The 24,845-nt window shown below is 37.3% G+C and overlaps 1 non-coding gene across 1 annotated transcript; it reads left to right on the forward strand.

Moving 5' to 3' along the window:
- The first annotated feature begins 509 nt into the window (after positions 1 to 509).
- LOC148568097 (small nucleolar RNA R71) lies at positions 510 to 617 on the forward strand. Its single transcript, XR_015882048.1, has one exon. It is a non-coding gene; the product is annotated as a small nucleolar RNA R71 (small nucleolar RNA).
- The last annotated feature ends 24,228 nt before the right edge of the window (positions 618 to 24,845 follow it).

Below are 24,845 nucleotides of genomic sequence, written 5' to 3' on the forward strand. Positions count from 1 at the left end.
CTATTCTGGGTTCTTCCACATTGATTATTATTGAAGCCTTGCTGAGGCTACTGTTGATCCTTCCATGAAAGGTTAGGATGATTCCTCCATGAAGGGTTGTAGGTATTTTCATAGGGTTCTCCCATATAATTCACCTCCTCCATCATGGGTTGTTCAGGATCATAAGCTTCTCCTTTAAAGGAAGCTTCTTGAGTGCTGCCAGTTGCAGCTTGCATTCCAGTCAAATGCTGAGAGATCATATTGACCTGCTGGGTCAACATTTTGTTTTGAGCCAATATGGCATTTAGAGTGTCTACTTCAAGAACTCCATTCTTCTGAGCTACCCCATTATTCACAGGGTTTCTCTCAGAAATGTACATGAATTAGTTATTTTGCAACCATCTCAATGAGTTCTCTTACTTCTGCAGGCGTTTTCTTCAAGTGTAGTGATCTACCTACAGAGCTGTTCAATGATATTTTGGACATGTCAGAAAGACCATTATAGAAGATGCCTAGGATAGACCATTCTGAGAGCATGTCAGAAGGACATCTCCTGATTAGTTGCTAGTATCTTTCCCAAGCTTCATAGAGGGATTCACCTTCTTTTTGTCTGAAGTTTGAACTTCCACTCTGATTTTACTCATCTTTTGAGGTGGAAAGAACATGGCCAAGAAAGCATTGACCAGTTTTTCCCATGAGTCTAGGCTTTTCTTAGGTTGAGATTCTAACCATATCCTAGCTCTATCTCTAACCGCAAAGGGAAAGAGCATAAGTTTGTAGACCACAAGATCCACTCCATTGGTCTTAACAGTGTCACAGATTTGCAAGAATTCAGATAGAAACTGATGTGGATCTTCCAGTGGAAGCCTATAAAATTTGCAATTCTATTGCATTAGAGAGATTAATTGAGGCTTAAGCTCAAAGTTTTTTGCTCTAATGGCATGTATGGAGATACTTCTTCCATAGAAATTAGAGGTTGGTATGGTGTAGTCACCAAGAACCTTTCTTGCATCTGCTCCATTATTAGCATTGTCTGTCGTGTCTTTAGCTTTTTATTCGAAATTTCTGAGAGGTTTCTTCTGGAGTATTATGCTTTAACTTGTTGTAAACTCCTCCTTAGAGTCCTCTTAGGTTCAGGGTCAGGATTAAAGAGAGGTTCTTTATCTCTGTTCCTGCTCATAAACAACAAAAGAAAGTAAAGAAAGAAGAAGAATGAGAGCTCTATGTTAAGAACAGAGGACTCCCTATGAGATGTGAAGAAGAAAGAAAAGAAGAATGAAAATAGAAGAAGAGAGAAAAAGAATTCGAAAAGAGAGGGATAGAAATTCGAAAATTAGAAGTAAAAAGAGAAAATATTTTTGTTTTTATTTTATTTATTATCGAAAATAAAACTAATTAACTAAAAAGATTTGAAAATTAAATAATGAATTTCGAAAAACAAGAGAGAGAAAGAGAGAAGATATTTTCAAAAATTAGAAGAGAGAAGAATTCGTTAGTAAGTTTTAAAAAAGAAGAAAGAGAAAACAAGTAACTAATTAAGAAAGATTTGAAAACAAGATAAGATAGAAGATTAGAAAAGATTTGAATTTGATTTGATTTAAAATTAAAAAATATAAGATAGAAATTGAAAAGATTTGAAAGAGATTTGATTTTGAAAATTGAAATTGGAAAAGATAAGATAAGAATTTAAAAAGATTTGAAAAATCTAAGATTTGAAATTTGATTTTTGAAAAAGATTTGATTTTGAAATTTGAAATTTGAAATTTTAAAATGTCAAATTGAATTTTAAAATTTGAATTTGAAATAAGATAAGATAAGATTTTTGAATTTTAAAGAAAGATAACAAGATAAGATAGTAATTTGAAAAAGATATGATTTTGAAAAAGATTTGATTTTAAAAATATTTGAATTTGCAATTTAAGACTAAGATAAGATAAGATAATGATTTTTAAATTTTTGTTGATATTTTCAAAAATTAAGATAAAAAAGATAGAAAAGATGTTGTTTTTTATTTTTTGAATTAATTAAAAAAGAGAAAAACAACCAAAAGACACCAAACTTAAAATTTTTAGATCTAAAGACACAAGATTTCAAAAATTTTAATGAAAAACACCTAAAGACACCAAACTTAAAAATGTTAAAGATCAAAACAAAAAGAACTTGAAGACCAAGAAGAATACCAAGAACAGATTCAAAAAATTCAAAGCAATTAAAGAACACACAACGAACACCAAACTTAAGATTTGACACTAGACTCAAACAAAAGACACTATTTTTGAAAAAATTTTGGAAAAAGACTCAAGAAATTCGAAACTTTAACAAGAACAAGAACAAAAGATTCAAGCAAAAGATAAAGATTAATAAAGAAAAGAAAAAATTTTTGAAAAAATTTGTTTTTTTTTATTTTTTTCGAAAAAAGAAAATAAAAGACTCAAATAAAAGTAAAGACAATACTTAATCTAAGCAACAAAATAATCCGTTAGTTTGTTCAAACTCGAACAATCCCCGGCAACAGTGCCAAAAACTTGGTGCGCAGAATTACATTTCGCACGACTAAACCAGCAAGTGCACTGGGTCATCCAAGTAATACCTGAGTGAGTCAGGGTCGATCCCACGAGGATTGTTGGCTCAAATCAAGTTGTGGTTATCTTGTAGATCTTAGTCAGGCAGATAGAAAAGTTGTTTGTTTGTTTAAAGTGCTTACTGAATTGAAGGTGAATGCAATGATAAGAAGATGGTTAAGGCTTCAGAGATGGTTTATTCTTCTGGATTAATTCGGTCTCACTGTCTATGCCAACTGTGAGTGATTTCTTCGATGGCAGGCTGTATGTGATCAACGCCTTTCTTGAGAGGTCGCTGATCTTCCTCCAGGCTGAACACCAGGGTTAGTGCGCATCCAGTCTGATTGAGGGTGAAGCTCCTGCAGTCCATTTCCCTTGATGATCCTACTGAAAATGCCATAAACAAGGTCGAATCTTCCGGATTAGAGAGTGATGCACCTTTGGTTATAGCCTTTACCACAAAGACCCTAAACTCCCCATACCTCGGTTGAACTGGTGTCTCAAGAAGTCCCCAACGAAGTCATGGATTAACCGTCTAAGAGATGTATAATCAAGCTAGTGGTTCATTGATATCCGATGAAAGATGCTCGCTGAACCCATGTAGAATAGAGATAACCTTGTGCCGATTCAACTCATTCATAAGGTTGAAGAACGAAGATACATCATAGAATAAAGAATCAAATACGAATTGAGATAGAACAGTATTACTTTTATTAATTCATAAAACTCAACAGAGCTCCTCCCCTTAACCTAGAAGGTTTAGATACTCATACTAATAGAAAATACAATGAAAGGTTTGAAAAATGCCAGGAGTGATCGTATGTGTTTTAAGAAAAGGGTGATCTTCTCCTTTAAATACTAAACTAATGACTAAGGATTACAAAAATATGATAGGCTTAGGCTTGTAGTGCAAAAATCCACTTCCGGCGGCAACTTGGTGAGTGTTTGGGTTGAGCTTTAGTGTCTCCCACATGCTAGGATGCACCTTGGGCGTTGAACACTGGCTAGGGACACCTTTATGGGCATTGGACGCTGGCCACTTCTCTGTAGGCATTGGACGCTTGGACTGGGGTAGATGGCTGGCGTTGAACGCCAATTTTGGGCCTTCAATTCCAAGCAAACTATGGACTATTATATATTTCTGGAAAGCTCTGGATGTTAGCTTTCTATAGCCGTTGAAAACCCTCCATTTGTACTTCTTTAGCTCCATAAAATCTCTTTCGAGTGAAAGAAGGTCAGATCCTGACAGTATCTACAGTGCTTTCTCTGCCTCTAAATCAGACTTTTGCTCCAACTCCTCAATTTTAGCTAGAAAATAGCTGAAATTGCATAAAAATACACAAACTCATAGTAGAATCCAAAAATGTAAATTTTACACTAAAACCTATAAAAACATAATAAAACTTAAACAAAACATGCTAAAAACTATATGAAAATGATGTCAAAAAGCGTATAAAATATCCGCTCATCAGTTAGCTACCGGGTGTGTCAGGTTCTGGCAAAGTAACGGACATGTGAGCTCACGGTCAGTAGGAAATGCATACATCATATGACTTTGTTTGTCTTGTTTGAGTTTGCATTACTTGGGTTTGCCTATTTGAATATCTATGCTTACTTGCTATATGTTTTACCTACTATAACTACATTCTATCTGTGTTTTCTTTGTTTGTATTGTTTGTTTGTGCAACTGAGAGGCCCCTGGTCTGACAGAGGAGTGACGAGGGCAGTTCTACCAGTGTTTCAAAGGGTTGGAGGAAACGGAAAGTAAATGATTGAATTACAATTTGATTGGAGGAGATAGAAAGTGGATTATAGGGTTAAAGTTTAATGAGACAGAAAGTGAATTGTAGAATTAGAGTTAGATTGAGACTTGGACACCTTAGAGAGTTTTACTAAATTTATGGTTTAGTTTATTCCTTTAAGTTTAATTCTAAGTTTCAGAGTTCTAGGAATGCCTCAGGCTTTTTCGGGACCTTATATATTATCTATGTGGGCATCTTTACTATGCTGAGAACCTCCAGTTCTCATTCCATACATGTTGTTTTTCAGATCCAGGTTGAGAGGCACCTCTCTGAGCTTTCTGAAGACTCTTTGGAAGTGAAGAACTATATTTTTGGTTTTAGGGTTTGTATTTCATCTATGTATATATGTATATAGATTCTCCACTTTGTATATTTTGTGTTTTGTTTCTCTTAAAGGCTGACTTGGAGAAACAGGTGTTTTGTCATATATTTTGGGTTGCTCTTGGGGTCATATATTTGTATTTGTATACTCTGTTCAGCTTTTTCTTTGCAGGTCGAGCATCGAACTTGTTATTAATATCTTTGGAACTTTGATCTTATATATATTATCTTTTCTATTCAATCTTATCTATCTTTCTGTGTTGATCCGATCCTGAGTGATGTGCTCTTCTATTTGTATTTCGTTTAAATTTCCTTCAAGGCTCCTAGATAATTCCCTTTTTCAATATATCTATATATGTATTTTTTACTTTTAGAGGTCGTAGCGCTTCACCACTTCTGATTTACGTACTAAGTGTAAAGTTTTATGTGGTAGGGTGTTACAAAATACAATAATTGTTGAATTAATTCTTGTCCAGTAATTGACCCTGCACCATGTTTAAAGTAATATTAAATGGTTATATTATTGTGTGTGCTATATAAGATGTTCAATGATCTAGTCACTAAGTCAGATGCGGGAGTTTGCGACGGTTAAATAGCAGCGGTTCAAAAAGACAACTGCTAAAAGGCAAGATTTTGGCGGTTGCGCTTCTGGATGGTGGTGTGCAGCAAAATTACTAGAATTTGCGGTTAAACAAAACATATTAATCAAATGAAAACCACCCCTAGTGTTTTCTCCAAGTGTTTTCTCTGAATTGAAAACCTACTGGCGTGACTCTCTTCTCTGAATCCCTCTTGCACTGCAAGCTCATCCGCCACAACCTCATTGTGCCCTTCTTGATCCTCTATCACCCTTCATTCCTCCCACTACCATCGTGCCTTAGTTCATCTCTGCCTCTCCATTCTCTTGCAGTCAGTGCCTCCTTCCTCTTTGCCCTATTGTGCATTATGAGCTCTTCAGCCCGCTGCACCTTCTGCCCTCCTTTCCTCTCTCTTGCCCTTTCTTGCAGACATTGATCCATTGTCATCTTGTGTGCTGAAGATCTCACTTCGCATAGTCATGGTCTTCTGTGTAGTCACAGTCATAATCTCTCTCCACGCAGTTTGCAGCTGCCATCATCCTCTACACAGTTCCTACCCGCTCATGGTACTATATCCTTGACTTTGTTTTCTGTTTCCAGAATCTTAGATATAGCATTAACTTGTTATCTTGTGCATTTTGTTATTTTTGTTGAATATACACACAAACTGTTTGCTAGTTTTCCCCAGTGAAAATAGGAGGAGCTCAACCTTTTATTTCCATGGATTTAATAAGCAGTTGTGTGATTCTTTCTCTTTCAAAGTTTTAGTTCGATTTTTCTGTTTTATTTTGAAATTAGTATATATTGAAAGGTACTCTTGATGGTATGGTTATGAGTTTATCAAAAGATTGATTATGCTTGATTCATTCACTATTACGCTTAATAAAATATTTTTTCCTAACTCTGTTAATGTTGAAGTGATGCATTCTAGTATTACTAGTTACTGCTGTGTTTTTGTAATAGTTTGTTCTTCTTCACAAGTGTTGTAATGGATATAAAGTGAAACCTTGCTGAGAATAGCATGAATAATATTTATTGTAACCTTCCTATTTATTGAACTATGTGATATAGTTCCTAGTTGATATTTTAGAATTTTGCATCATCTATTATTGTTGTAATTGCATTTATAAGTATTCTAGATTTCTCATCATGTTTTCTGCAACATGTGCCCCATGTAATCTTCTATCCTTGGAATTGTTGTAAGCTCTAGATCAGATGTATAATGTTGTTGCTGCATATAATGAGAAATATTAGTATACTAGTACTTTTTTGTGTTTGTATTTCTTTCCTTTCTTGTACTTTGTTCATTAGAGAAAGAAGTCATTTTGGATTCATAAAGGTGAGAACTATTTGTGTACGCAACTAGTGCAATTAACATAATTCTATTTGGTTATCTATCCCTGATTCTATTTGGTTAGTAAATTCAATTATCAATTGTTGTTTGCATTCTTTCTTTATCTTCAAAACAACTTTCTTGAATGTTCAATGAGTATTACAGTAAATGAGCTATTAAAGTCTTGAATTTTAGATACAAAGAATCTAGATTTTTTTTGTGTGATTTTAATTTATTCTAAGAAGAAAGCTTAATCAAACTAAGAATGAGAGTGCAGGTTTATAGATCCATTGAGAAGAGGAGATTATCCAGTTATCACGAAGTCTTTGGTGGAAAGTTGATTACCGAAATTTTCTTCACATGAATCAAGGCTTGTAAGAGGATCATTTGATTTCATTGGTTTGAATTACTACACTTCCAACAATACTATAACTATGCTGCAAATTGCACACTAGCAAACATTTTAACCCTTTCTTTTTTTTTCCCATGACATTGTAGAATGATCATATAAAATTGTTAAGAGGCTGCAAGAGAGGAAGCATATATGTGGAATGATAGGTGATGGTGTCAACGACACCCTTGCATTAAGGAAAGCAGAAATTGGAATTGCTGTTGTTGATGCTACATACGCTACTAGAAGTGCTTCTGATATTGTCTTCACTAATCTTGGTCTTAGTGTCATTATTAGTGCAGTACTCACCAGCAGGGCAATTTTCCATATGTAAAGATTTGTGAATGCGTGATCGAATTCTATCTTTTGAATGGTGGAAGTTTTATGCCTTTTAATCTATATTACCTTGTCTTAGGATGATATCATAATGGTACTAACAGTTTTGTCCAAAATTTGAATACTAAATATCCAATTTCTATGCATAAGTGGTCACTATTGGGTCTTTTCTCTGTCTTTCCTCAAATTCTACCTGGGCTTGTATATTTGGTGATATTGAAGTGCTTGCTGAGATAATTCAGCATGGTGTTATTTGTTGTGAAGCTCCCTCCCACCTTCTTGGAAAGGTTACTCTCTGTGTTACTTTTGGAGATCATGAATCCTATAATGAATTTTGAGAGTTTGAGTTTTGCAATAAGACTAATAGTTGCATTCGTTGTAACTCAACAAAAACAGAAATTGCTAGAAGCCAAGACAAGCTGTTATTACTTGTTACATTTGCACAAATGCTCCTTTCTGCTCCAACTAATAAGAATGACAATATGGAACCTGTATATCATCTTCCAGTGGAACAGAAAGCAGATGATGATTCATGGGGCCTTGTTATAGAGGCTCTTCTAGCAGGCAGTGGAACTTCATCAGGTACTATTGATTGTCTTCTTGAAGAGCTCTTGAAGGATAAGCTACGGCTATGACTTTCTGGCAAATCCCAAGAAATAGATGAAGCAACCGGCTGCCCTTTGTCCAAGAAAGAGCAGGGGATTATACACATGGTTGCTGGATTAGGTTATGAGTTGGCGTTAATCCCTATTCTTAATTGTGGTGTGAATATAAATTTTCGTGACATCAGGGGGTGGACTGCCCTTCATTGGGTTGCACAGTTTGGAAGGTGATAGAACAATCCATAGTGCTTGCTATTCTTATTATTAGTGTTGTTATTCTTATTACTAGAGTTTAGATGTTGATTTTGTATGTAAAATTTTTAGATCATATGTGTTTGACAAAAATGATTATAGGAATCTATGGCTTGCTTTGGGAAAGAGAATACAAATATAAGGAGATGTCACATGAAAGGAGAAACAGAGGAATTTCTCTTTTCTATTAAAATGCCATAAATCACTGAATAAATGCCAAATGATACAATTCATTTTTTGGGGTCATGTCTAAAATCAGGTTAAGGTTTACAGAGAAAATAGTATACATAAACAAATGAAAAATATACAATACTGAACTATATCAATATAATTTTTTTTTGAAAAAAATTGAAGTGAAAAGACTCACCCTTTAGCTATCTGGCTGTATGTAATATCTAGTCAGATGGTAAACTGCATGAGCATAAAATAATCACATGTAGTAGGATTGATTCGCATTTTATAAATTATCAGGTGAGCTTCAATCATAGTAAAACCTTAGTAGTGAAAGCAAATTCTTGATTGAAGTCAGATATATTAAGCAAACAATGTCATTGTGATCTATTAAACACCAAACTTTGCGGAAAGGATATTCAAAATTAAGGTTTTGTTTGCCTTTTTCTACTTTTTATTGCAGCTAATGTTGATACTTTCTCAAATACCCATTTTAGTATGTTCAAATCTAGATTAAACAATGAAAGTCTTGCTTTAGAAGCCATGGCAAATTATCTGTTCCATTCCAAGTGATCTCTATGTTGTGTTTCTGACACATTTATGATAGGAAAAAAATGGTTGCTTCACTTATTGCGTTGGTGCATATGCTGGAGCAGTAACTGATCCAACGTCTGCAAACCCAGTTGGGAAAACTGCTATAGCTATTGCTACCAACAATGGCCATAAGGGACTGGCTGGTTATCTTTCAGAAGTAGCTCTGACTAGCCATCTTTCATCTCTCACCTTGAAAGAGTGTGAGATTGATAAAGATACTGCTGAGATTGAAGTAGAGTTAACCATCAATCATGTCTCAAAAGAAAATATTGTATTCATAGCTGATGGGCACTGGCTGATGTCAGAAATGCTGCTGTGCTGCTGCTCGGATACAGGCTACATTTGTGCTCATTCTTTCAAAAATGGAGGGAGAGGGAAGCAGCAGCTGCTGCTGCAGCTAGTCTAGATAGGTATGATATCGATGCTGATGGCATTGGTAACATTCCAGAGCTTTCTCCTAGGTTAAGTCATAGATTTGGGAGGCTTCGTGATTACAATGTGTAAGACCAGAATTTTAGAAAATCTTATTAAGAGCTAATTTCGAGTTATTTATTCATTAAGTACTTTAATCTCAGAAATTATTTTATTAAAGATAATTAAAGAAAAATTTGACTAATTGAGTTTAAAGTAAATTAAGGTTTTATCTGATTTTATAATTATCGAATTATTTTCTAAATTTAAATTATAAAGTTTATCAAATGTAAAATAATAAGAATTTTATATGATTTGGTTTAAATAATGGATATTTTGAAATTTAATACTAATATTTTTATAAATAAAAAAATTAATTATATTACCTTATAATTTCAATTCGAGTATTTGATTTCAAATCAATTAGTATTTTGATACAATAAATAATATTTTAGAGTAATTTTAGAGATTTAATTATATTTAAGATTAACCCAAAATCCCCAATTTCATACACAAAAATCTAATTCCCAAATCAAAATCCTAAATCCCCAAAACACAACCCTAATTTTCCTAAACCTAGTTGCCATTCCCGCTTTTTCCCTTCTTCATCAGCCACATACTTCCCTGCGCTCATAAACGTGACACACACATATAGAATAGAAGGAAAAGGAAAGAAAGGGCTGCGATGTGAACAGAGGAAGAGGAAGTAGCTGTGCCGCCACCCCCTGCTGCTAAGCCTGCTTCTCTATCGCCGTCGTTCATCCATGTCTTGCTGTCACCATCTGTGGAGTTGCTAGACGCTGTCGAACCCACGCTGCTGCTGCCGTTGCACGAACTAGAGGAGGGGAGACGTCATGTTGCGAACGAGAGGGAGGCCGAATCAAAATCGCGCAGAGGAAAGGACATGCACCGCTGTCGAGCTGCTGTGCCCTAATAGGTTCGTCGCTGTCGCCGTTTATTCCAGCCGCTGCCACCGTGGAGTTCATCGCAGTTGGACCAGAGAAGGAAGGAGAATACTCGTTGAGACCCCGTTAACTGCAAACAGGCAGGGAGAGGACGCGCGAATGGGATCTGCCGCGTTGTTGTGCTTGTCGTTGCCGCATCTGTGTGCCGATGCGTCACCGGAGTTCCATGCTACCGTTCTGGCCGTTGAAAACCGCCGCTGGGGCTCCTGTCTTGGTAAGCATTTTTCATTTCAGAAACCATTGAAATCAATATTCTGTTATGTTTGGTTATAGTTTCTGAGGTTTCGGTAATGTAGGATTGATTCCTGGTTGTTGCATGTCGCGCTTGCGGCTGCCGCCGTTGCAGTCCGAGAGAAAACGGAGTTTGGTCGCGTAGTTGAATCGCAAATGAGGTAGGGGCATTTTCTTAAATTCATTTTACTTTCAAGAGTTGTTATACGTCGATAAGAGTATTAATGAGCGGATATTTTATACATTTTTTGGCATCATTTTCATATAGTTTTCAGCATGTTTTATTTAAGTTTTATTAAGTTTTTATAGGTTTTAGTGTAAAATTCACATTTTCGGATTCTATTTTGAGTTTGTGTGTTTTTATGAAATTTCAGGAATTTTCGGGCTGAAATTGAGGAGCTGGAGCGAAAGTCTGATTCAAAGACAGAGAAAGCACTGCAGAAGCTGTCTGGATCTGACCTTCTTGCACTTGAAAGATGTTTTCTTGAGCTACATAAATCCAAATGAAGCGTTCTCAACGGCTATGAAAAGCTAATTTCCAGAGCTTTCCAGAAATATATAATAGTCCATACTTTGCTTTAGAATTAAAGGCGCAAAACCAGCGTCCAACGTCAGCCTCCTGCCCTATTCTGGCGTCCAGCGCCCAAAGGAGAAGAGACCAGCGTCCAACGCCCATGAAGGACCCCCTAGCCAGCATTCAATGCCTTAGAGGCCTCCTAGCATGTGGATCTCAATCAAGCTCAGCCCAATCACTTACCAAGTGGTCCCCAGAAGTGAATTTTAGCACTAAAAGACTGTTTTACACTTTATAATGTAATCCTTAGTCATTAGTTTAGTATTTATAGACTTTTACACCTCTCATTTAGGGAGAACGCACACTTTACGCCTTTATCATTGTATTTTCTATCAATATGAGTTTCTAAACCTCCTAGGTTGAGGGGAGGAACCCTGCTGAGTTTTATGGATTAATAAAAGTATTGCTGTTTCTTTTCAATCCATGTTTAATTCTCTATTCTAAGATGTATCTTCGTTCTTCACCAATATGAATGCGTTGAACTGGCATAAGGTTATCACATTCTACATGGGTTCAGAGTGAGTCTTTCATCGGACAATGATGAACCACCAGCTTGATTATACATCTCTTAGATGGCTCATCCACGACTTCATTGGGGACTTCTCGAAACATTTGTTCAGCCGACGTATGGGGAGATTAAAGTCTTTGTGGTAGAAGCTAGAACCCAAAGGTGCAGCATTCTCTAATCATTAAGGAGAATGGACTATAGGAGCTTCACCCACAATCAGAATAGATCCACACTAACCCTGGGGTTCAGATAAGAAGGAGCATTGGCGACCTCTCAACCGGCGTCAATCACATACAGCCTACCGTAGAAGAAATCATTCACAGTTGAAGAAGACAGCAAGACCAGAGTTAATCCAGAAGAACAAAGCATCTCCAAGCCTTAACCATATTCTTATCATTATAAACATATCAACCTAGTTAAGATCTCTTTATTCCTTCCATGCTTTTAACCAAATCCAACAACTTTTCTATCCGCCTGACTAAGATCTGCAAGATAACCATAGCTTGCTTCAAACCAAAATCCTCATGGGATTGACCCTAACTCGCTCAGGTATTACTTGGACGACCCAGTGCACTTGATGATTCAGTGTACGAAGTGTAGGGATTCGTGCGCACCAACTTTTTGGCGCCGTTGCCAGGGATTCTTCGAGTTTGGACAACTAACGGATTATCTTGTTGCTTAAATTGGATATTGTCTTTAATTTTGTTAGAGTCTTTTATTCTATTTTTTTTTCTTTTTTTTGAAAAATCCAAATAATTTCAAAAAAAAAAAATCTTTCAAAAACCTTTTATTTTCTTTATTAATATTTGTTTTTGGTTTGAATCTTTTGTTTTCGATCTTGTTGAATTTTTGAATTTCTTTGAGTCTTTTTCAAAAAAATTTAAAAAATAGAGTCTTTTGTTTGAATCTTGTGTCAATCTTTATGTTTGATGTCTTCTTGTGTCTTTTCTCTAAAATTTTCGAAAATTGTGTGTTTGGTTTTCAAAAATTTTAAGTTTGGTGTCTTTTGCACGTTTGATAAACCCATATTTTATGATATATTTTGTGCTTAATCTGAGTGATTTATTCAATCCTTCACCCACTTATTCATATTAATTGCATGGTTTTACTTTCCCTTCCTTATTATGTGATGTATGTGAAAAACATGTTTCCTATGCTTAAAAATAATTATTTTGATTACCCTTTATTTCCATTCGATGTCGTGATTCGTGTGTTGAGTAGTTTCAGATCTTCTAAGGCAGGAATGACTTAAAGGATGGAAAGGAAACATACAAAATTGGAAGGAAAGCATAAAACGGAGTTTTTGAAGAAACTGGCAGCCACGCGATCGCATGGGCGACGCGGCCGCATGCCAGCGCAAAGAGACATTAACGCGGCCACATGACTGACACGACCGCGCGCCTTGAGCGAAATGCATATGACGCGGCCGCATGACCCACGTAGGATTTTATTTGCTTTCAAGATTATCTCTACCAGGTTCAATATTCCTTTTTATTATGTTCTCAATTTAATTATGAATTCTTCTATGTTATAGATTACTCTTTGATAATGTTATTTGAGGTATTTTAGTTTAATATTGCTTTCATTTATTTATGTTACTTTTATCCCCCAATCTGAAGACATTTTTATTCCAGTAGATTTACTTTTCCCCTTTCGGTCTTGGTTAAGAAATTAGTAACTCAGGAGTTATCAAACTCAAACATGATTGATAATCGTTATCTTTGCTAATTGAATTGAACTTCAATAATCCCAATCTTTCCTTAGGGATTAACTAGGATTTGAGGATCTAACTAATTAGTCACTTGACCTTCCCTTGCTCTAGCAAAGGTTAACTAAGTGGAATTAAGATTCAATTTTCATCATCATTGATAAGGATAACTAGGATAAGACTTCTAATTTCTCATACCTTGCCAAAAGTGTGTTTTACAGTTATTTATTTAAATTACAGTCTTTTACTTACTTTAATTGCAATTTAAATTACTTGTTCCTTGTAACGACCCAATTTTCAGTATGCCTAGGACATACCAGAAACTGAATGCTACCAATTTGTCATCCTAATTATTATCTATTATTTATTATATGAGCCTGATTCATTGTTAAAAGCATAGTTAGTTAGCGAGGTACTTTTTTTTTTCGAAAACGTTTGAATTAATAAACAGAATCATTTATAATCAATTCACAAATAATAACAGATAAAACAGTTATAAACAACCACACATAAATATATTACAAGTAGTTGACAACATTCGGTGATTCAGCCTTTATTAGAATATAGACTGTTAGTTAGAACACCCCTAGATATAGCTAAATAATATCTATATACATGTATATACATACAACATCCCAGGTCCTGACCTGTTCAAGAGGTCCCTAAGCTGGCACCTAGGCTAGCCTAGACTCTATACTCACCTAGTCCCTCTAAACTACTAAAGCGAGGGAAAGTACGTTCTAGGTCTTCAAAATTCAAGTCAGGTGGAACGTCATCAAAAGATAGAACATCATCTGCTACTCCTCTGCACGATCAGACTTTTCCACAGGACGTCTCTCTGGTACCTCATGAAGTAGCCACACAATAGGAATCTCGTACACAGGATTTAGGTTAAAGTGCGCATACGAACGGGGTGCAGACGTTGGCTGGTCTCACAGTATATACATATAATCAGAGAACGATATTCACCCTAGACTCAGAAGACTATCTAGAGCAGAATCCTCTTCTTGCGAACGATCATCAGCGAACTATGGTAAGGTACTCTTACTTCCATCTGAAGGGGGAAGGGAGAGAGAAGGGGTAAGAACTGGGGAGTTCTTAGTAGGGTCAGAGTTATTAGTTACATTCGTTAATTCTATGTTGTTTAGCAGACTATTAGCTGAATACAAAGAAGCAGTAATTAGAAAACACAGATAAGTAGAGAAGATAGAGAAAACAGATAGCAGAACACAAACAGAAGAATACAAGAAAATAACAAAAGCAAAGAGAATGGAATACAAACAAGGAAAGCATACATTCATACCACAATCATAACAAAGGAAATGCGCAACCAAGTATGATGCATGTCGCGCAGGTAATGAGCTCATTTGTCGGTTACATACCCGCTCCCGACGTTACCCGGAGTCCTCTGACCAGGTAAGGCTTTCCTGTTGGCAATGTCCCTTGCAAGAGTCCTTTGACTTGTGAGGCAAACCACTGCAAGAGTCCTTTGACTTGCAGGGCGGCACTAACAACCCACTGTAAGAGTCCTTTGACTTGCATGGTGGAGCTAGTTAACTTATATCTGCCCAACACACTCTCTGTAAGAGTCCTTTGACTTATAGGAGCATACACACACTCTCACTGTAAGAGTCCTTTGACTTACAGGAGCATACACACACTCTCACTGTAAGAGTCCTTTGACTTACAGGAGTATATGCTAGTCGTGTGTTCTCGATACCTCTGTAAGAGTCCTCTGACTTATAGAATAGCATTATAGCTAAGTATCCCAGGAAAGCACTCTCAGTGGTCGTACCACCATCTATCTGACTGCCTTCACGTAGCAGATCATCACATAATCATTCTCATTATCATCATTCATTATCATTCTCATTATTCATCATCACTTTCACATTCTTATGCAGTACCTCTTTCTTTCTCTGTTCAATCATGCTATACAAACTCTACAGCTTTAACTTTTACAACATCGTAACTCAAACCATTTCTCTTTATCACATTACTCTTTTCTCTTTGTCATTTTACTCTGCTCTGATTACTCTTTTCTCTGTATCTCTTTACTTTCCTTTGATTACTCTGTTCTCTTTGTTTCTTTACTCTGCTTTGATTTCTCTTCATAACATATGTATTTAAAGCTTATGTAAATTTCGATATGAATAGTTAGCCTGTCCCAAGTATAGGTTCATTAAGTCTATACTGAAATAGTTTAACTTTTCATATTATACCTAACCCTAGGTGCAACTCAAGAACTAACTATGTTGCTCCTCGTTCGTTTACAAATCTCTATCTATTTTTCTGTCATTAAAACTTTACAAACTTTTCTTTGGTGTTTAAATTTTCTTTAACTTTTTATCTTTCATTTACCTTTACCTCACTAACATGTTATTACCACTCCCTAAGTGTTTTATGAAGGTGATTATGAGATTCTGCGCTTAAAGTTGTCTTTCTAAAGCTTTTACAGAAAACTGCCTTTTCCGCATTATTTTATTATTTTTATTAAAATAATATTTTTAATTAAATATTATTATTTATTATTTTATCATTAAATTTTCGAAAATTACCCCTTTTTAACTTTTAATCTTTAAAATTCACTTTTTACCACCCGTAACTTTTAATATTTCTACTTTAACCACCCTAACTTTCAGAAATTACAAAATAACCCCTCAAACACCAAAAATTTTACTTCCTTGCCCTTTTCAAGATCTAAGGCCTGTTCTTCCATGTTCTTCATCACACTCAAAGTGTTCTTCATGTTCTTCCTATATTCTTCAGATTCTTTCTCTGTTTTTACCCGTTTTTTAGTCTTTTCAGCAACCGATTTTTACCAAAATTCATAATAAATTCCCAGCCACTAAAACCCCATCTTTTCTACATGATTTTAACACAATTGAACCCCAATTTAAGGCCTAGGGTTCTTTTTTCCAGCAGCCCTCAAGAACAACATTCATAGCTTGAATATCATCAAATTTCATCAAAATTTTAACAAACTTTCACCAAGAATAACTCATATAAGCAATCAATTTCAAGCATAACCAAACCATATCATAATCACACATCTCAAACACAATCAATCAAGATTAAATTCGTCACACCCTACCTTGATTTGTTGCTCCAAATCCGGTTACTCTTTGAAGTGTTCTTAAAGCACTTTTTCCTCCTAAAACACATCAAGAACAACTTTAAATCCACAAACTCTCAACTGACCAAATCTCCCTTAGCACGTTAGGAAGAGATATCTCACCTTAGACTTGCTGGAAATTAACGTTTCTTGGCCCTCAAGTCAAGTTAAGCATGATTCCTAAGGAAGAACATCAAGAAAACACATGTTTTGCATGGTTTTCCTTGAAAACCGAATTGAAGAGGGAGGGGGACAGCCATCTCACCATATTTCAAGCCTTGATAAGTCACATGGTTATGTAGAGGAAGAAGAGAGGATCATTTTGGTGAAATCAAAGTTTTGATTTGAGTTTTGGTTCAGAAGAAATCAAGCTTTGAAGATTAAGTGTTCATGAAAGTTTCTCTCTTTTCTCTCGTTATTTTCGGCCAAAATGATGAAATGAGACAGCCTTGGAGGTCTTGGGGGTGTAAGGTGAGTTGTGATTGGTTGGCTTGGAGGTGGGTTAAAATAATATTAAAATATCTCATGTGTATAACTACTGAAACTAGATGTATCGGAACACTTGTAAAAACATCTCTAAAAATTATTTTCTGAGCTACTAGCATAAATGAAACTAGTAACATATTTATTATGAGAATAAAACATGTATAATGAGGCCTTAGCATTGCTAAAGTCATCAGAGAGTACTGGGGCTAAGCTGCACTAGTAATGCCTTACCATGTGGACAATCTAATGAAGGGCGTAGCATGAAGGAGATATTAGAAACTCCAGTGGACAAGACAGAGCATGACTTCGTATTAGAACAAGTAGAGGAAGCTGTCATTATACAAGAAGAAGAGTTGGTTGAAGATATAGGAGACGCTGAACTTCCATGGGAATCCAGAGTTGTGGAGAACTCTGTCAAGGACGTTACAACTGATGCTAAGGAGGATAGTACACAACCCCCAAAGCAAGTCTTTTATGAAGAACTAGACAGAATAATCCAAGAAGCAAGTTTCCTTGATGATGATAGTCACAAGTCAAGTTCTCCTAGTAATAAACTTGCATCCGCAAGTGAATTCTCTGAGATCGAAGAACCTTCCCCAAGTGAATACGAAGATGATGCGGAGGTAGATTTCTCTCAACCTCCCGTTTATGACTTAAGTGACGAGGAAGACATAGAAGGCTTTGATCAGGACATGGATGCATTTGAAGAAGTCTGCATGGAAGTGGAGAAATTCACAGAAGAGCACAAGGGAGTAGAGCTCACAGAACCACTGGAAACACCTATCCCAAGGCCATTACCACCCAATACAAGCTTCAAGTGGGTACAATCCTTAACCTTTAGCTTTATTTTTCCACTTGAATATGGTTTGCTTGAAACAGATGGCCAGCTTAGAGCTCTCTACGGCTTTAAGAGTAAAAGGGAAATGGCTCGTACTCAAAGCTGGTGCACAAGGTTCAATAAGGTTCCACGCTTCAACTTGAAGTGCACGGATTGGCATCATAATCAATCGAATAGATCTCGGAAAATGTTTGGTTATTCTGGTGAGAATCTAATTTCTAAACCGCCCAGATGGAAAAATATAGATCACAACGAAGGCGGATTCAAAAGCCAAGTTTGGGATCCTGGAATCTATTCTGACACTCGTCACCCCGGGAGCCTGAGAATCTATTTGAAGCTGCTCAAAAGCTTTACATGCCTAGTTTGGGACCCCGGAGGCTATTGGCATTCCAAGCATTGGTGGAGATTTCTGGATGAATTTAAGCATAAGCCACCATAACAGGAAGCTCATCCAATGTCCAACTTAAGGACTTTAACTAAAAGTGCTAGGTGGGAGACAACCCACCATGGTATGATCGTTTTTTTTTCATTTAGTTTTACTTGTTTTCAAGTTTTCTTTTGTTTTATTATATTGAACCTGGAGTTTTGCATAGCCTTCATATTAATCATTGCATTCTGCATACTGCATAAAAAAAAAGGGTGCGCGACGCGATCGCATCATTCATGCGATCGTGTCAAGTTGTGAAAACACTCCCCACACGTCCGCATCATTCACGCGGCCGCGTGATCTGGAGATCGGCGTAAACATCCAACGTCCAGAAAGTTAAGCTAGAATCGTGCGGCCATTGTGCGTTTTGCACAAAACGCCCACGCAGTCGCGTCCCTGACGCGATCGCGTCACTTGCACAACGTCGATCCCACGCGACAGCGTGAGCGACGCGATTGCGTCGCATGGATTACACAACAACCCAAAAGGAGACAGAGAGTTGCGCTGAAACAATGCTGGAATCGTGCGTTTAGCACAATTTCCAGCGACGCGATTCCATGCCCCAGGCGATCGCGTCAGTTGCTCCCTAATCCATTCCATGCGATCGCGTGTCTTACGCGATCGCGTCAACCACCATTTCAGCCCAACCACGTGAACGCGTACCCCACGCGATCGCGTGGATTCAAATTTCATAACCCCCGCAGTCACGCGAACCCTACCATTCGCGCCCCCCCAACCCCTTCTCCTTCCTCTCTTCTTCTCCAACCACCCAACCACCACCCAGCCACCATCACCAACCGCCGCCACCCCGCCGACCACCCAGACCCCGTCGCCACGCCACCCCCTTCCTCCTTCCTCTTCTTTCTTCTTCTTCCTTCTTCCTCCTCCCTCCACCGCCACTGCCCCCTCCGCGATTACCACCCCACCGCGCCGCCGTCACCGCCGCGTCCCCATCCGCCTCCCACCCTTTCCCCCTACCCCCATTACCCTTCCCGAAGCCCCTGCCCCCGAACAGCAGACACCGCCTCCGCCACCCTCCTCCGCCGCACCAGACGCCACCGCCACCATCCCCCAGCCACCTCTCTGCCCCACTCTCTTTAATTCGCCTACCAGGTTCCGATGAACGCCACCCTTCTATCCATTCGTAGTTAATTCATATTTTTCTGTTTATGTTCATATTTAGGCTAGATAGATATGCATGTTGTAGTGGATTTTAGGTTGTTAGATAGCCTAGGATGTGGTTAGTGGATTTAGGCCTGTTTAATTGCACTGTTCGTGTTTCTTGTTTTATCAATTCGCAATTCTGCTGTTGCTGTGATGTTCGTATTGTTCATATGCTGAAATTTACTATTTCATGCTGCTCTTTACACTGCTTTTTCATGTTCATATTCCCTATATGTAGTTACAGCTGTATTTTTAATTCATATGAACTATTCTGATTGCTGTTTACTTTCCAGGACAATCCAATTTTAGCCGGAATGCTGCCCAAATTTTTATAAACTATTTTTGACTTTCATTCATGTTTTGGTTTTGGCTATTTAAACCCTGCTTTACTCTGCTTTTACCAAAACAATTAATGAATGCCAGGGCAAGCTTTCCTATTCTCTTTGATTTCCTGGTTCATAACCTACATTTTTGATGATTAGATTCCAGTTTTTGCTATTTCTATATCTATCTGAATCATTATCAACCTAATTTCCTTGTTTGGATATGAGTTACCTATATCTTCTCATTGTGAATGCCTGTTACTTGGAATATGATCATTATGCCACTTTCCTTAAACCACTTTTTACTAACTCCCTAATTTTAACTTCCTAAACTCTTTTTCAATTCTAACCAACCTAACCTTTCACAACATCTCTTCTGTTTCTTCACTTTTTTTTAACCTTCTAACCCAGGCATAATGTTAATTTTCCTAATTAACATGACTTCCATTACATTTTGGATTGTGAATTCTTCTTTTCGGACTTTTAACTCCTATACAATCCTTAATGCACATTTACTTAACTCATTTTCATTATCCTATTGCTCCTTTGCCACTTTGTGTTTCTTTTGATTATTTGCCTATTTGTTTTTCCTGTTTTTATTATATCCTGATTTTCTGTTTTTCAGGATGTCTGCCAGCCAACGAAAAGGAAAAGCAAAGGCTACTACTAGCAAACGTAAAAGAGAAGAATCCTCCATGTCCATCCTGGATATCATGCACGATGACTCCTGGCGGGAGAAAAACTTTACCCCACAGGAGAAGGCCGACCAGCTACTCCCTGCTACTGATCCAGCAAAGTTTGCAAACCGATACTGTGAGCTGAAGTATCCAGTGTTTGCAACCTCCAGGAACCTGTACCTGGAGAGGACTTTGAAAATCCCAGAAGAACTCCAGCAATACACCTCTGATCAAATCAAACAAAGAGGCTGGTTCTTCCTGGAAAGAAACCTGACTGAGGTCAATGCATCTTGGGTAAGGGAATTTTACTGCAATTACTTCAAGACTTCCCTAGATGCAGTGAACCTAAGAGGGAAGCAGATTCTGGTAACTGAAGAGGCCATAGAGGATGTTCTGAAGCTTCTGCCTAAATCTGATCAGCTGGATGGTTATCAAAAAACTGAGGAGGATATGCGCTTCATGAAGTTTGATTGGGATACAGTCAAGGCCAGGATAACTCTTGACCCGACCGTTCCATGGATCATAGGTCAGAACACCACCATGCCAAAGGGAATCAAGCGGATTTACTTAAATGATGAGGCTCGGCTATGGCACCAGATCCTGAGCAATTTTGTCATGCCGGGTACCCATGAGACAGAAATACCTGCCGCTATGATCACCCTCCTATGGTGTGTGATGAAGGGTAAGGACCTGTACCTGCCACGCTTTATCCGGTACTATATGGCCAAGCCAGGGTCCACGTCCGAGGCACTCTACCCTTTCCTTATCTGATTACACAGCTAGGCCGTCGAGCTGATGTGCCTTGGGAGGATGCTGATGAGAAGCCACCTACTGTAGAATGCAAGAAGATTATCCCTCACAGCAGGAACTTTCTGGCTTTGGGCTACAGACCTCCATTCCTCACTACTACTGCTGAGACAGCCACACCATCTGCCGGCCCCTTTTCTTCCACAGCTGCCCCAGCTACCCCTGCCACCACCACTGCACCTCCACCTGCCTCAGAGCCAGTTTATCACCTAGTGCACCGCCTGTTTTGGCAGCTTGACCAGATGGAGCGTCGCAACAAGCAACGCTATGAGCACCTGAAGCTGATGATACGATCTGGCGACGTCCCCCTCGAGCCTGACACACCATCTGAGGCATCTGAGGAGGAGGCGGATGATCACGAGACAGAGACCCATCCAGAGAGCGAGGCTGCGCCGGCAGGCACAGAGCAGGCCGCATCACATCAGGAGGCTCCGCCTCAGATTCAGGCTGTAGACCCCGAGATCCTTATCCAGTCAGCACCTCCTCTGCAGCAGGCAGATCCTCAGACCACCACCACAGAGACTCCAGCTAACCACCCTTCCAGTGATGACACCCCTTCATACCCTGCTTGAGTGAGCATCAGGGACGATGCTTCATTTTAAGTGTGGGGAGGTCGCCATCTCTGGTGTATTCTTTTGGTGAACCACTACAGACTCTTTTATTTTATTTTGCTATTTTTCTGTATTTTTTTATCTTTATTTTCTCAGTACTTATGCATTGCTATTTTCATGTATTTCTACTCTATTTCTGCATTTTGCATTTTTAGTTCATATTTTAACCATTTAGTTTGGTTGCAATTCTAACTTATTAGTTATAGAAATTGTGGATTAATTAGTATAGTTTACCCTTTTTAGCATAAGATAGCTTAGTTTATATTGAAAATATAAAAAGGAAGTAAACTAGGAACTTGGACATAATAGAAACAATCCACACACCTTGTGTATATAGCATTACATGTTAGTTAGTTAACAACATTTCATCAAGGAGAAACACTAGAACTTTAAAGCCACCTTAAGTTTTACTTTGAGAATAATGGGAACTTTTAATTTTACTTGCATGACATACATAATTGATAAATGATTTTTGAGCTAGAGAATACACAGCCTGTGAGTTTTGAGCTTAATTGTATGGTTACATTCAAACCATAAATTTTATTCCTGTGTGTTCCACCCTTCTTATTTATTCTGGTATTCTTTACTTTGTTTTAATCTATATGTCCGATTATAGAATAGAAATACATACCAAGAGAGTGATTGAGGCTATTGTTTGATTTTAGCTCACTTATCCCAAATTAGCCTACCTTTTACATCACCCTTGTTAACCCCCTTGAGCCTTTAAATCCCCTCTTATTCTATAAGCCACATTACTAGCCTTAAGCAGAAAAACGAAATAAAAATCCCAAGTTGAATCCTTGGTTAGCTTAAGATAGAAAGTGTGTAATTGTTTAAGTGTGGGAAACCTATTGGGAACATGGATGATAAAAACAAAAGGTAGAAAAGTTGAAAAGAATAAAATTATTCAAATAAAAATTTTGGGAAGCATGCTAATATAAAATCAAATAATTGAATTACCGTGTGTAATAAAAAAAATGTTATTTTTCAGTATTTGAATAAAGGGGATACAAAAGAATTCCCCAAATGCAAAATAAATGCACATGGGACAAAAGTTAAAGTATGAGCATGTCACATCAAAAGTGGAAAAAAGTGGAAAAATAGGTAAAGAAGTTTTGCTTTACAAAGTATGTATGTTAGGTGAGATCTTAGACTAATCAAGGATTCACTTAATTAGCTCACTTATCCTTATACATATGCCTTTACCTTTACCTTGGCCCCATTACAACCTTAATTAAAGACCTCATGAATTTTGTATGTCTATATTCTATAATTGTTGATTGGTTAGATGAAGAACAAAGTTATAGAAAGTAAGAATAAAAAGAAGAATAGAGTGTTTAACCCAATAAACACTGAGTGACTAGAGAGTAAACACAAAATCCAGTGAGGGTTTAATAGCTCATTAACATATATCTCTGCTTAAATTATAAATTGTCTTGCAAGTTTATAAAATGTTTTTCTCTCCCATCTCAATTCTAAAGGCACTTTATCACTATCTAAGGCTTGGCTATATATATGATTCCTTGAGAATGTGAATTAATTCAACTACATGTAAGCTTTATATACAAGTGAATAACAATTAAGATTTGCATGATGCATGTAGGTAGTTGCATTTAGAGTAGATTGCATTGCATGAGACTCCACCACTTTAACCTTAACTTACTCTTTATCTTGGACTTAGCATGAGGACATGCTATTGTTTAAGTGTGGGGAGGTTGATAAACCCATATTTTATGATATATTTTGTGCTTAATCTGAGTGATTTATTCAATCCTTCACCCACTTATTCATATTAATTGCATGGTTTTACTTTCCCTTCCTTATTATGTGATGTATGTGAAAAACATGTTTCCTATGCTTAAAAATAATTATTTTGATTACCCTTTATTTCCATTCGATGCCGTGATTCGTGTGTTGAGTAGTTTCAGATCTTCTAAGGCAGGAATGACTTAAAGGATGGAAAGGAAACATACAAAATTGGAAGGAAAGCATAAAACGGAGTTTTTGAAGAAACTGGCAGCCACGCGATCGCATGCCAGCGCGAAGAGACATTAACGCGGCCGCATGACTGACGCGACCGCGTGACAAGGAAAAACTCCCAATGACGCGACCGCGTGACCCACGCGAACGCGTGACAGAGGCCACGCACCAGAAATTGCGGAAAACGCTCATAGCGAATTCTGAAGCCCTTTTTGGCCCAAATCCAAGTCCAAAAGGCATAACCAGAGGTTATGAAGTGGGAGAATGCATCCATTCAGGAGGAGAGTCTCCAATTAGTTAGTTTTCCATGATTTAGATTTAGTTTTGAGAGAGGTTCTCTCCTCTCTCTTTAGGATTAGGATTTAGATTTAGGATTTTATTTGCTTTCAAGATTATCTCTACCAGGTTCAATATTCCTTTTTATTATGTTCTCAATTTAATTATAAATTCTTCTATGTTATAGATTACTCTTTGATAATGTTATTTGAGGTATTTTAGTTTAATATTGCTTTCATTTATTTATGTTACTTTTATCCCCCAATCTGAAGACATTTTTATTCCAGTAGATTTACTTTTCCCCTTTCGGTCTTGGTTAAGAAATTAGTAACTCAGGAGTTATCAAACTCAAACATGATTGATAATCGTTATCTTTGCTAATTGAATTGAACTTCAATAATCCCAATCTTTCCTTAGGGATTAACTAGGATTTGAGGATCTAACTAATTAGTCACTTGACCTTCCCTTGCTCTAGCAAAGGTTAACTAAGTGGAATTAAGATTCAATTTTCATCATCATTGATAAGGATAACTAGGATAGGACTTCTAATTTCTCATACCTTGCCAAAAGTGTGTTTTACAGTTATTTATTTAAATTACAGTCTTTTACTTACTTTAATTACAATTTAAATTACTTGTTCCTCACCTTCGAAACCCCAATTTACAATCTTCATAACCAATAATAAGAACATACCTTCCTGCAGTTCCTTGAGAAGATGACCCGAGGTTTGAATACTTCGGTTATCAATTTATTTAGGGGTTTGTTACTTGTGACAACCAAAACGTTTGTAAGAAAGGACTTTTGTTGGTTTAAAAACTATACCT

This window comes from Arachis ipaensis, chromosome B4, assembly GCF_059453495.1.
Source record: "Arachis ipaensis isolate K30076 ecotype BB chromosome B4, ASM5945349v1, whole genome shotgun sequence".
NCBI classification, from domain to species: Eukaryota; Viridiplantae; Streptophyta; class Magnoliopsida; order Fabales; family Fabaceae; genus Arachis; species Arachis ipaensis.